This window comes from Peromyscus maniculatus, chromosome 1 (genome assembly GCF_049852395.1).
Source record: "Peromyscus maniculatus bairdii isolate BWxNUB_F1_BW_parent chromosome 1, HU_Pman_BW_mat_3.1, whole genome shotgun sequence".
NCBI classification, from domain to species: domain Eukaryota; kingdom Metazoa; phylum Chordata; class Mammalia; order Rodentia; family Cricetidae; genus Peromyscus; species Peromyscus maniculatus.
Window position 1 is genome coordinate 137,287,454 of NC_134852.1, and position 13,280 is coordinate 137,300,733.

A 13,280-nucleotide genomic window follows, 5' to 3' on the forward strand; every position below is an offset into this window, starting at 1 on the left:
TTCCCATGGCTACAGGCTCACAGTGAGAAGGGAATGGGCACACACCAGCGGCTTCTGTAAAATAGGAATCTGACCTCATTTATAGTCAAACACGCAGCAGGAACTCTTGCAGATGGCCTGGCTTGAATAGAGTTCCGAGAGTTCGGAATGACAGTCAGAAAGATACAGGGGGAAGTATGGAATCTCTCCCTGGTTCACCAAGGTGCATGAAAGCTTTGGATTCTTCATCAAAAGATTAATCTCCACATATGGATAGTGGACCGTTCAACTGAAAGGCTGTGTAGTGATAGCCAGGGGTCAAATCTAACTCATTCTGGTCACAGTAATTAACAATTTGTTTTGGATGCCAGGTATGGTGGTGCAAACCTTTAATCCTAGCACTAGGGAGGCAAGTGGATCATTATGAATTCTTAGTCTACATAATGCATTCCAAGCTAGCCAGGGCTACATAGTGAAACCCTGACTCAAAAAAAAAAAAAAAAAAAAAAAAAAAAAAAAAAAAAAAGATTTAAAAAAAAAATCTCTATTTTGGATCAGTGAGATGGATCAGTAGAGAAGGCACTTGTTGCCAAGGCCGATGACCCAAGTTCAATCCCCGAGACTCATGTGGTAACCAGAGAGAACTAACACCCAAAAGTTGTTCTTGTGATTCTCAGGCCTTCACACTGTGCATGTGCATGCACTCACACACTTGCAAGCATGCAAGTACACACACACACACACACACACACACGAGAGAGAGAGAGAGAGAGAGAGAGAGAGAGAGAGAGAGAGAGAGAGGAGGGGGGGATGGATCAGAAGTTCAAGGTCATCCTCAGCTACATAGTTTGAGGCTAGCCTGGGCTACGTAATACCCAGTCTCAATCAATGACAAAGCAAACAAACTGCTAACGCTGTCTTGTGGCGGGCCACATGGAGTACACCAGACATTGAACAAAGGAAGCGATGGTTGTGACTCCTAAGAAGGAAACGCACACAATCGCGGAGGGCGAGGGGACAACTCACCTCGGGACTCGTTTGTGTTGGGTTTCTAGGAGAGATCTGGACAGGGTTTTGCTCTGCTGTCAGGAGGCGGGGATAATTTTATACTCAAGGTAGCTTTGCTTTTGTTTTTTGAGATGGGGTTTCTCTATGTAGCTCTGTAGGCCAGGCTGGCCTTGAACTCACAGAGATCCGCCTGCCTCTGCCTACCAAGTACTGGGATTAAAGGCGTGCGCCACCACTGGCTGGCTGATAGCAGAACACTATCTGAAGGAAGAGCGACAGGCCAGGTCAGGCTGCCAGTCTCTCCTCTGGGTCAGGCAGATGGAGCCAGCCCCTCATCTCCCAGCCTCGTCTCCAAGACTTTGTTAATCAGAAATTGTCCAGCTAACATTTGTAGTTGGATAAGATTAATGTCCCCTCCCTTTGCTGCGGGCCACCCTCCAGCAGGACAAAGGCTGGTCTGTAGCATTTGGCACTAGTCAGAGAGCATCGACAGTGACATCATACATAGTGTCAAGAAATAAACATAGTTATGAGCCGGGCGGTGGTGGCGCACGCCTTTAATCCCAGCATTCGGGAGGCAGAGGCAGGCGGATCTCTGTGAGTTTGAGGCCAGCCTGGTCTACAGAGCGAGTTCCAGGATAGTCAGGGCTGTTACACAGAGAAACCCTACAAAACACCCACAACAAAACAGCGTCCCGAAGCCAGTCTGTCGGTTTTGTGCAGGGTTAGGGGCTGAATGAGGCTTCCTCCGGTGAGGCGAGCCCTGGCACACAGCTGCAGCCCTAGTCCCAGGTCCGTCTTTTTTTTTTTTTTTTTTTTGTTTTTTTTGTTTTTTTTGTTTGGTTTTTCGAGACAGGGTTTCTCTGTGTAGCTTTGCGCCTTTCCTGGAGCTCACTTGGTAGTCCAGGCTGGCCTCGAACTCACAGAGATCCACCTGGCTCTGCCTCCCGAGTGCTGGGATTAAAGGCGTGCGCCACCAACGCCCGGCAACCCAGGTCCGTCTTTTAAAAAGTGACTTTGTCTTTGTTTTTTCTTTCATTTAAGATTTATTATTTTTGTGTATGCACATGTGTGTTTGGGTCCCCGTGGAGGCCAGAGGAGAGTTTGGGAACTTCTGGAGCTGGAGTTATAGGTGGTTTTGAGGCCCCCACCTTGGGTGCCAGGCACTGAATTCCCTTCCCCGCTGAACCAGCTCTCCAGCCCTGAGACGCTTCCGCTTGAGCTGCACTACAAAGGCGGCCCAGAAGGGGGCGTCTGCTGCAGGGCGCGTTTCCTTCCGCCGAGAAATGGAAATGAAAACTGGTTTTGAGCTTCTAAGTAGAAGGTGTGTTCTTGGCGTTGCCCGCGGAGCTAGAGATGAGTATTGGGTCACCTTTTTCAGTAACACCATCCCTATTTGGAGAAGTTTAGCCCACACGGTGTGCATGATAAAGGGACTCAAGCATCCCCCTGGGAGCCAGCATGAGTAGCCTCTTGTGTCCTTTTACAGATTTCTGGGTATCATTTTCGTGAAAGCATGACCTATTGGAGAAGAAGTCACTTAAAAAGAGTCTTACAACCACCCCAAACACACATGTCCATATACAGCAGGAAAGAGAAGAGCCTGATGCCTGCCAACAAGGAGGACCACGTAGGGCACAGGTCACGTAGGGCACAGGTTCTATTGGGTGGGGGGTCTACGTGGCACTCATCACAAAAGGCCTGGGCAGTTTTCATCTCTCGCAGTGGACACATTTGGTGGCTGAAGTTACACCATTCCCGCATGGGGACTTAGAAGTCAGGCTTGGTATCATATACCTGTAATCCTAGTCTTTAAGAGGATAAACTGAGGCGGGCAGTAGTGGCCCATGCTTTTAATCTCAGCGCTCGGGAGGCAGAGGCAAGCAGATGCCCGTGAGTTCCAGGCCAGACTGGTCTACACAGAGAGATCCTGGCTTACATTGTAAGAGCTTCTGTGTGTGCATTGGCGGGTATATGTGGAGGGACAGGACAGGATGGGACACGCTGGAAAACAGAGCTCTGCAGCAACGAGAGCCCAGATATTATATTAGTTCCCATTCCTGACAAGCCAGCTTTTATTTACTTACTATTTATTTTTTGGAGACAGGGTTTCTCTGTAGTCCTGTCTGTCCTAGAAATCTCTCTGACCTTGAACTCAGAGATCCGCCTACCTCTGCCTCCCAAGAGCTGGGATTAAAAGCGTGCGCTGCCAAGCCACGCCCACGCTGGATTGTATAAGTACGGTTACAATGATCTCAGGAGAAGCATTTCGCTCAGGTCCAGTTTTTACAAGACCAAAGCTTGTAAGTCAATGTGTAAAGAAAACTTCAGAAGGGACTTATGGAAGGGCTCTACCTTTTGAAGCATTTGAAGCTCTTAGATTGCTGGTCTGCAAGATTGGGGGGGGGGGCTGGGCAACAGAGCCAGCGCTTTATTAAATTCAGAGAAGCAGCTGAGGTCTGAAAATTCTACACCAGTTAGGGTTTCTACTGCTGTGACCAAAAAAACAAGTTGGGAAGGAAAGGGTTTATTTGGCTTACACTTCTGTATCATTGTTCATCACGGAAGGAAGTCAGGACAGGAACTAAAACAGGGCAGGAACCTGGAGGCAGGAGCTGATGCAGATGCCATGGACGGGTGCTACTTACTGGCTTCTTCCCAGTGCTTGCTCCACCTGCTTCCTTATAGAACCCAGAACCACCAGCCCAGGGATGGCACCACCCACAATGGGCTATCTGCCCCCCCCCCCCCCCCCCCGCTGTGGGATGGTCTGTATGTCAAATTGCTCTGATTGGTCAATAAATAAAACACTGATTGGCCAGTGGCCAGGCAGGAAGTATAGGCGGGACTAACAGAGAGGAGAATTGAGAGAACAGGAAGGTGGAGGGAGTCACTGCCAGCCGCCGCCATGACAAGCAGCATGTGAAAATGCCGGTAAGCCACGAGCCACATGGCAAGGTATAGATTTATGGAAATGGATTAATTTAAGCTATAAGAACAGTTAGCAAGAAGGCTGAGCCGTTAGGCCAAACAGTTTAAACAATATAAGTGTCTGTGTGTTTATTTTGTAAGTGGGCTGTGGATGGCTGGGGTTTGGCAGGATCTGGAGAGAAAACTCTCCAGCTACACGCCCCCCCCACATAGATTACTAATTAAGAAAATGCCTTACAGCTGGATCTTATGGTGGCATTTCCTCAATTGAGTTTCCTTCCTTGCAGATGACTCTAGTTTGTGTGTCAAGTTGACAGAAGACTAGCCAGCACATGTATTTTCTTTTTTAAGAGCATAAAAAGAGAGAAAGTAACACGATGGAGGCTGGGGCATAGCTCTGTTGGTGGAGTGGTGCCTCTCACAGAAACCCTGGATCCGATCCCCAGAATCGAATAAACTGGGTATGGTGACACACACTTGTTATCCCAGCACTTGAAAGGAGAAATAGAGATAGAATGATCAGGTCATTTTTGGCTACATAGTACATTTGAAGCTAGCCTGGGATACAGAAGACCCTATTTTGAGAGGCTGGAGTGATGGCTCAGTGATTAAGAGCACTGGCTGCTCTTCGAGGACCCAGGTTCAATGTCTAGCATCTACATGGCAGCTCACAACTGGCTGTAATACCAGTCCCAGAGAATCAGGCGTATGTACTACAAAGCACCCATAGACATACAATTTTTTTTTTTTTTTTTTTTTGGTTTTTTCGAAACAGGGTTTCTCTGTGTAGCTTTGTGCCTTTCCTGGAACTCACTTGGTAGCCCAGGCTGGCCTCGAACTCACAGAGGTCCACCTGCCTCTGCCTCCCGAGTGCTGGGATTAAAGGCGTGCGCCACCATCGCCCAGCTAGACATACAATTTTTTAAAGACCCTATCTTAAGACCAAACAAACAAGTAATATAATAAAGGTTTAAAAAAAAAAAAGCATCCTTTCTGCGCTCCCGCTGGCCTAGTGAGCAGACATAGCCTTGACATGCAGAATGACGTGACCTGTACGTGCCTTGAAAATGCTCCATGAGCAACCGCATTATTGGTGCCAAGGACCACACATCCATCCAGATGAATGTGGCCAAGGTTGACCGGGTCACAGGTGGTTTAATGGCCAGTTTAAAATCTATGCTATCTGGGCTGGAGAGATGGCTCAGAGGTTAAGAGCACTGGCTGCTCTTCCAGAGGACCTGAGTTCAATTCCCAGCAACCACATGGTGGCTCACAACCATCTGTAATGAGATCTGGTGCCCTCTTCTGGCCTGCAGATATACATGCTGTATACATAATAAATAAATCTTAAAAAAAAAATCTATGCTATCTGTGGGGCCATAGCATGGGTGAATCAGATGACTCTATTCTCCAATTGGCTAAGGCTGATGGAATTGTCTCAAAGAACTTTTGACCAGAAGAGATCGGGGAATATTTGTCATAAATAAGAGTGAGAAAGTTAAAAAAATAATAATAAAATAAAATAAAATAAAAAGCATATTGGAAAACTTAGCTAGGGGCTGGGAAGCTGGCGTAGTGGTAGTGATTGCTGCGCAGACATGCGGACCTGTAGTGAAACAGCCTGTAACCCATCGGAGCTTGGGTGAGCTCTAGACTCAGTGACACACGCTGTGATGGCTAGCCTTGGTTGTCAGCTTGACTATATCTGCAATGAACTACAGTCCAGAAATGGAGGGTACAGTTGTGATCCCGATCTTGAGGCCGGAAGACACAGGCTTTTCATCCAGATCATGAGGCAGAAGGCACACCTTTGATCTGGGCCACACCTTCTGCTGGGAGCCTACGTAAGGATGACGGAAGAAGGAAGGGCCATCCGCTCCTCCTGCTGGCCCCGGCCTAGTCAGCACATCCGTTCCTTCACTGACTGGAGCCTGCTACTTCAGGACTCCAGCATGTACAGAAGACCAGCTGAGACCCCCAGCCTCGGGGGACTGAGCAACTGCTGGATTCTTGGACTTTCCAGTGATTGATAGTCATTGTTGGACTCAGCCTGTAAGTCATTCCAGTAAATTCCCATATATATACATTCTATATGTTCTGTGACTCTAGAGAACACACACTAATACACACTCTGTCCCCCCCCCCCCCGCCAAAAAAAAGAGGAAGGTGGAGAATGCCCCAGGTTTCTATGTGTGCACATATGGGCACATGCACTCACACATACACATACAGATACACACATGAATGAATACACATGTGGTGGGGAACCTTAGCTAAAAGACAACACTAGGGGCTGGAGAGATGGCCCAGAGGTTAAGAGCACTGTCTACTCTTCCAGAGGTGCTGAGTTCAATTCCCAGCAACCACATGGTGGCTCACAACCATCTGTAATAAGATCTGGTGCCTCCTTCTGGCATGCAGCCATACATGCAGGCAGAACACTGTATTCATAATAAATAAATAAATCTTAAAAAAAAAAAAGACAACACTAGAAGGCTAGAGAGATGGCTCAAGGGTTAAGAGCACTGGCTGCTCTTCTAGAGTACCTGGGTTTGATTCATGGCAGCCCACAACAGTCTGTATGGGGAACCCATGTCCTTCTCTGAAACACCCAAACCCATAAAATTTTTAAAATAAAAACTGAAAATGATAATATAAGGAAGAAGGACATGAAAAAGTGTGCTGAGGAATAATGTTTCCCTTTGTCCTCGGTAGAAGAAAGTTACGTGTCTTGTTTGGAAAACACAAACCCAAGGATCAACATGAAGTTCTTACATCTCTAGGAATCGAACCCAGATCCTTCAATCAAGCAAGCCCTCTGCAACTGAGCTATAACCCCAACTGTTGTTTAAATTTTATTTATTGTGCATGGGTGTTTTGCTTCATGTAAGTCTGTGTACCATGTGCACAATGCCCTAGAGGCCAGAGGAGGGCATCAGACCCCCTGAGCTGGAGTTACAGGCCATTAGTTAGTTAGTTATGAGCTGCCCGACTTGGTGCTTGGAACCAAACAGGTCCTCTGTCAGAGCAGAGTGGTCAAAAATTCGAATGCCTTTTGCTTCTTTTTTTCCTTGCATAATGGCTCTCACGAGAATTTCCAGTACTATTTTGAGCCGCAGAGGTGAGGGTAACAATTCTAGTCTTATTTTAATTCTAAAGGAAAACCTTTCGAGCCTTTCACCAGAGATGTTGTGTTTCCTGTGGGTTCTCATCCCTGGCTTTTAAATTGAGGTGGTTTGCTAGCTTGTCTAGTGTCCTAATGATGAGAAGATGCAGGATTTTGTCAAATGCTTTTCTCTGTCAGTTGGGATAGTCATGTAGTTTTCTTTCTTCATGCAATACCTCTGTGAATGATGTCTATATGTGGAAATATCCTTGCATTCCAGTAGTCAACTCTGCTTGGCCATGAATATAAACCTTGTAATATGTGTAGTTAAACTTGCCTTGCTAATATATCTTTGACAACTCTTGCATCGATGCCACAGGAGATATTGGCCTAAGGTCGTCTTTATTTTGTTATCAGGGTGATGCTGGACATACAGAATGAATTAGAAAGTTCAATGTCACAGATTTTTGTTGTCTTTTTTCTTTTCTTTTCTTAGACAGAGTTTTACTATGTAGCCCTGGCTGGCCTAGAACTCACTAGGTAGCCCAGGCTGGCCTCAGACTTGCAGTGACCCTCCTCCTACCTCTCTCTGCTTCCCTAGCACTGAGAATATAGTCACATGCCACCATGGCCTGCCTAAGGTTATTTTGTTTTGTGTGGTGTTGGAGATTAAACCCCGGGTCTCATGCATACTTGGCAAGACTACCACTGAGTACCACCCACCCCCTTACATTTGTTTTTTGTTTTTTTTTAAGTTTGAAAACTATTGGTAGAATTCAGCACTGAAGACATCAAGTGCAGGGCTTTTCTTTGTCGGATATGTTTATTCAGATTTCTTTCTTTTCCTTTTTTCTTTTTCCAGTGTTGAGGATTAAACCTCAGGGCTTCTACACACTGCACACACGTTCTCCCACTGATCTGTATCCTTAGCACTAAAGAATATGCATGTATGCATGCACAAACATGTATACACACACACAAAACAAAACAAGAAACCTTTCCTCAATAAAAGAGAATAACTGGCCAGGCAGTGGTGGTCACCATCGCCTGACTTTTTTTTTGGGGGGGGCGGGGTTGCTATGTGTCTTAATCTTAAGACAGGTGGGTCTGTGATGTCACCAGCCAGGACTACAGAGCATGACTCATCCCACCTCTCTCTCTTTCTGTCTCTCTCTCTCTCTCTCTCTCTCTCTCTCTCTCTCTCTCTCTCTCTCTCTGTCTCTGTCTCTCTGTCTCTCTCTCTCTCTCTCACACACACACACACACACACACACACACACACAGTGTCACCTCTCAACTCTGTTGCCTTGGGGATTAAGTCTCTAACACATGAACTGTGAGGGATACACTGATAGTTTGTTTACTTAACAAATAAGATAAATACAAAAATTGAGAAGGTTTAAAGGATAGAAAATTAATTTTGATATATTATATATAAATATATTGTACTGACATTATTTTTGTATGTGATTTAAATTGAAAAAAAAAATCTATTGCCAGGCATAGTGGTACACATCTGCAATGCCAGGACATGGAAAATAAAGACAGAGAATTACTTCAAGTTCAAGGCTAGCCTGGTCTACATAACAAGTTCCAGGCCAGCTGGCTTCAAAAAAAACAAAACAAAATTGAAAGAACTAGATAATGCCAAGAGCTATTTTTTCCCCCTCCACAGGGTAAGGCCTTTCTTTCTTATCTTGTAGCTAGAATAACAAAAGCTATTACAGGACCCACAAAGGACACGTCTACATTTTAATAATGTTTTATTTCTTTTAGACATTTTTGACTATTTAATTGGACTAGATTTCTCTAGAGTATTCTTATACAATTGAACACTTTTTTCATGAGTTTATTTTGAAAGCTTTCAAAAAGAGGATGATGAGAGAAGAGGGGAGCAAGAATGAGAAGTGGGCACTTCAGGAAAGGTGAGGTCATCACCCTCAAAGGATAAACATCTTCCTTCTTCACGGACAGGAAGCCAATTTGATGTCAAAACAACAACAACAAAACAAAAAACCCACAAATTTTAATACACTGAGCGACACTGCATTACTATTACAATATATAATAATATGATGATGACATTTATTTATTTTTGTGATGCTGGGGCTAGAACCTAGGGACTTGCACATGCTAAGCAAGTCTCTTCCCCCTGTGGGTAGCTCAGGGGTAGGGCAACTGCTTAGCATGAGCAAGACCCAGGATTCTATCCCCAGCACCACAAAACCGAACCGAACAGTAACTCAGAACTTCGCATTTAATGAAGACCCAGACTCAAAGGCACTGTTATGCCAGGCACAGAGCTGCAGGCCTACGACTCAGTACTTGCCACGGAGAAGTGGACACCAGGAAACCAAGGCTAGTGTGTGCCACAGGCTGAGTTCAAAGCCAGCCTGGGTTACACAAAGCTCTGTCTCAAAAACCAAATGCAAACACAAAAGAAGCCAGCATTCATTAACGTTCAAATGAAAAGTTAGCTGCGTTAAACAAAGTAGCCCTGCTTTGGACAATTAAGACAATCTCCTCACATCCCTTCCCTTTTTGGTTTGGGGTGTTTCTCAAACAAATTACCTTGTTCTTATCAAAGTTCCCCCAAGTGGTCACTGGAGTTCCAAATTGTCCCTGGTGAAAATCTGCAGTGAGAGAGATTAGGACACAAGGTATTATAACCGTGAGAAATGTGTAGGAACGCTGAGATTGATACAGAGGCCTGAAATCCTAGCTTCTTGGGAGGATGAGGCAGGAGGATCAAAAGTTCACGGTCTGCCTAGAGTGAGTTCAAGAACAACCAGAGCAATTCAGTGAGGGCCTGTGTCAAAATGAATAGTATAGAGCGGGACTGTGAATTTAGTCCAAAGATAGAGCACTTGCCTAGCACATAGGATATGCAGTACAAAGAAAGAAAAAGAAACAACAGCATGAAGGAGCAGGTCTTCGCCCACCATCGTGTGAGATGAGGACCCATAAAGATGGTGTCCAACCTTGCATTTCCACGACCTGGCTAAAGACTCAGACTCATTCATCATGGCCAGAAAAAAAAGAAAAAAAAGAAAAAAGATTTTGAATAGGTGAAATGAAATAAATGGGTATGCAGAGACACAGGCAAAACTAAGAATTCTTTAAGGTTTGAAATAGTAGCCTGAGCAAAGCTATCCTAACCAAAACAAACAACAACAACAAAAAACAAAAACAAAAAAACTGGCTTAAGAATATATTCTTGCCCGGCAGTGGTAGCACATGCCTGTAATCCCAGCACTCGGGAGGCAGAGGCAGGTGGATCTCTGTGCGTTTGAGGCCAGCCTGGTCTACAAAGCAAGTTCTAGGACAGCCAGAGCTACATAGGGAAACCCTGTCTCAACAACAACAACAACAAAAAAAAAACAAACAAAACAAAACAAAAAGAATATATTCTCAATTGTACAGCCTGTGGAGGTGGTTGTAGGACTCACTAACCCTTGGTTGATGGAGTGATGTGCCTGAAAAAAGAGGGGGGCGGGGTTGTGGGTGGAGAGATGGCTCAGTGGAGAGATGGCACTGACTGCTCTTCCGGAGGACTCAGGTTCAAGTCCCAGAACCCACATGGTGTCTGTAACTCCAGGTCTAGGGGATCTGATGCCCTCTTCTGGCCTCCTAAGGCATTGCATGCATGTGGTGCACATACAGACATGCAGACAAAACACACATAAAATTATATATCATATGTGTATATATACATATCATATATATATATATATAAACACTATATATATGGTGGTTTGAATAAAAATGGTCCCCATAAGCTCATATATTTGCATGCCTAGTTCTCAGTTGATGAACTGTTTGGAAAGGATTAGGAGTGTGGCCTTGTTATAGGAGGTATGTCACTGGGATGGGCTTTTGAGGTGTCTCTCTCTGCCTGCTGCCAGTGAATCAGAATGTAGAACTCTCAGCTGCTTCTCTAGCACCATCCTGCCTGGGTGCCTGCTACCTGGTCCCCATCATGATGATAATGGACAAAACCTCTGAAACTGTAAGCACATCCCCAGTTAAATGTTTTCTTCTGTAAGCTTGCTGCCTTGGTCATAGCCTCTTCATAGCAATAGAACACATAGGCGCTCCCCCCCATCCCCTCCCACCCCCCCACCCCCGCCGCCTCGGGGTGCGTGTTTTTCTGAGATATTACCTAGCTGTCTATTCCTACCCAGGCAGTGTGCCCAACTGTTTGCAGTACTAGGGACTGAATTAAGGCCTTGAATATTCTAAACAAGTGTTGTTACACTGAGAGACACCTGCATTTTTATTTTTGAGACAAACTTGACCAGGTTGGCCTTGAGTTCACTATGTATAGCCCAGGCAGGCCTTGAATTTGAGCCCCCCACCCCACCCCACCCCTTGTGGAAGAAAACACTTGTTTAACTATGTAAAGTGTGTTGCATTTGTTTGTGTTGCAGAATAATGGTTTAACTGTGTAAAGGTGTGTTACTTTTGTTTATGCTGCATTTGTTTAACTATGTAAAGATGTGTTGCTGTTTCACCTTTTCTGCCTAAGGCATCTGATTGATCTAATAAAAAGCTGAATGGCCAATAGCTAGGCAGAGGAGGGAAAGGAGGGATTGGCAGGCAGAGAGAAAAGGGTTTTCAGCCAGTCGGTGGCCAGACAGATAGATACGGATGGAGGAAGCAGAAAAGCAGGATGGACAGTATGTAGGTGAGGTAAATGAGCCTTGTGGCAGCACATAGATGAATAGAAATGGGTTATTTTAAGTTAAAAAAAAAAAAAGCTAGCTGGAAACAAGCCTAAGCAAAGGCCAAGCATTCATAATTAATAATAAGTCTCCATGTCATGATTTGGGGGCTGGCAGTCCAAGAAAGCCAGCTACATCCCCCTGTCTCAGTCTCCCAAGTACCTGGGATTGCAGACATGCACCGACATGTCTAAACAGCCTTCAGTTTCCTGGAGGGACAAGCAGAGTTCAGTCACCAGAGATAAAGCACTTACGATGCTTTTAGGCACACCTTGGATGCCTTACATGTGAACAGCAAGAAGACAGCCATTAGGAACTGGCATAGAAGCCCAGAAGATAGTCTCATCGAGGAAAGATGAAAGTCTGATAAGAACCAACAGGCTCGGGGAGACCTTATTCCAAGAGACAAAAGCAAAAATAAAATACACATTCTGTTTATGGATCCTGACAAAATATCAAAATCCAATTCGGCAAGAACTTACCTCCTAGTCGTGAGGAGATGGTGCCCCCAAAGAGAAACACCAAAGGTTTCAGCTGTATCCACCATGACTAACACTGAGGGTCCCCGTCCCAGGGAGGGCTTCAGGGGAACCTCTGTGGACCTCTGTTTCTGGCAATGCTCTGTAAACAAAGGCCATTAAGATCAAACCACAGTGTTTAGGAATAAGTAGCAAGAGGTTTCAAAACAAAAAGGAAAGAGAAAGAGAGCACCATGGGGAGTCCTATCTTGGCCAAGCACATGTTCAGAACTTATTACAGGATTTGGGGCTTGTTATTTGACCTCATAGTAGGTTTCCAGAAAGGAAGGACTTATGATAGATTGTATACTGGCAGGAAGTGGGTTTTTTTGTTTTGTTTTGTGAAGCAGGGTTTCTCTGTGTAGCTTTGGAGCCTGTCCTGGAACTCACTCTGTAGACCAGGCTGGCCTTGAACTCAGAGATCTGCCTGCCTCTGCCTCCCGAGTGCTGGGATCAAAGGTGTGCGCCACCACTGCCCAGCAAGGGAATACTTTTTTAACAAACTAATCTTTATGTGTATGGGGTTTTGCCTCCATATATGTCTGGGTACCACAGTGGGCAGCAGAAGAGTGTGACGGATCCCCTGGAACTGGAGTTACAAACATAAAATTAAATAGTTGCTACTTCATAACTGTAATTTTGCTGTTATGAATCATAATGTAAATATCTATGTTTTCTAATGGTCTTAGGTGGCTTCTGTGAAAGGGTCATTTGACCCCAAAGGGGTCAAGACCCACAGGTTGAGAACTGCTGCCCTAATGCTTCTCTGTGAGTACAAAGACCCCCACGTACTTCCTACAGTAGTCAGCAGAAACACTGTAGGAGAAGGCTGTGTTTGGTCACTTAGGTGCCTTGTGTTCAGATGTGACTATGGAAAAGTCTTTTTATCCATCGGAGTGTGACTTTGTCTGAAATTGGTGTTCTGTGAAATTGTGCTCCGAACAGGACAAGACCACAGGCTCCCTCTTGGTGCCAGGCTGGTTCCCAGCAACACCAAGGCTTCAGGAAGAGAGT

The 13,280-nt window shown here is 45.2% G+C and overlaps 1 long non-coding RNA gene and 1 pseudogene across 1 annotated transcript; one reads left to right on the top strand and one right to left on the bottom strand.

Moving 5' to 3' along the window:
• Positions 1–4,951: 4,951 nt before the first annotated feature.
• Positions 4,952–5,389, top strand: LOC102918861 (small ribosomal subunit protein eS21-like; annotated as a pseudogene).
• A 3,381-nt stretch (positions 5,390–8,770) lies between these two features.
• LOC121831756 (uncharacterized) lies at positions 8,771–9,698 on the bottom strand. Its single transcript, XR_006075309.2, has 2 exons — positions 9,596–9,698; positions 8,771–8,986 (listed from the first exon to the last, which is right to left on the bottom strand). It is a non-coding gene; the product is annotated as an uncharacterized LOC121831756 (long non-coding RNA).
• Between the last annotated feature and the right edge of the window lie 3,582 nt (positions 9,699–13,280).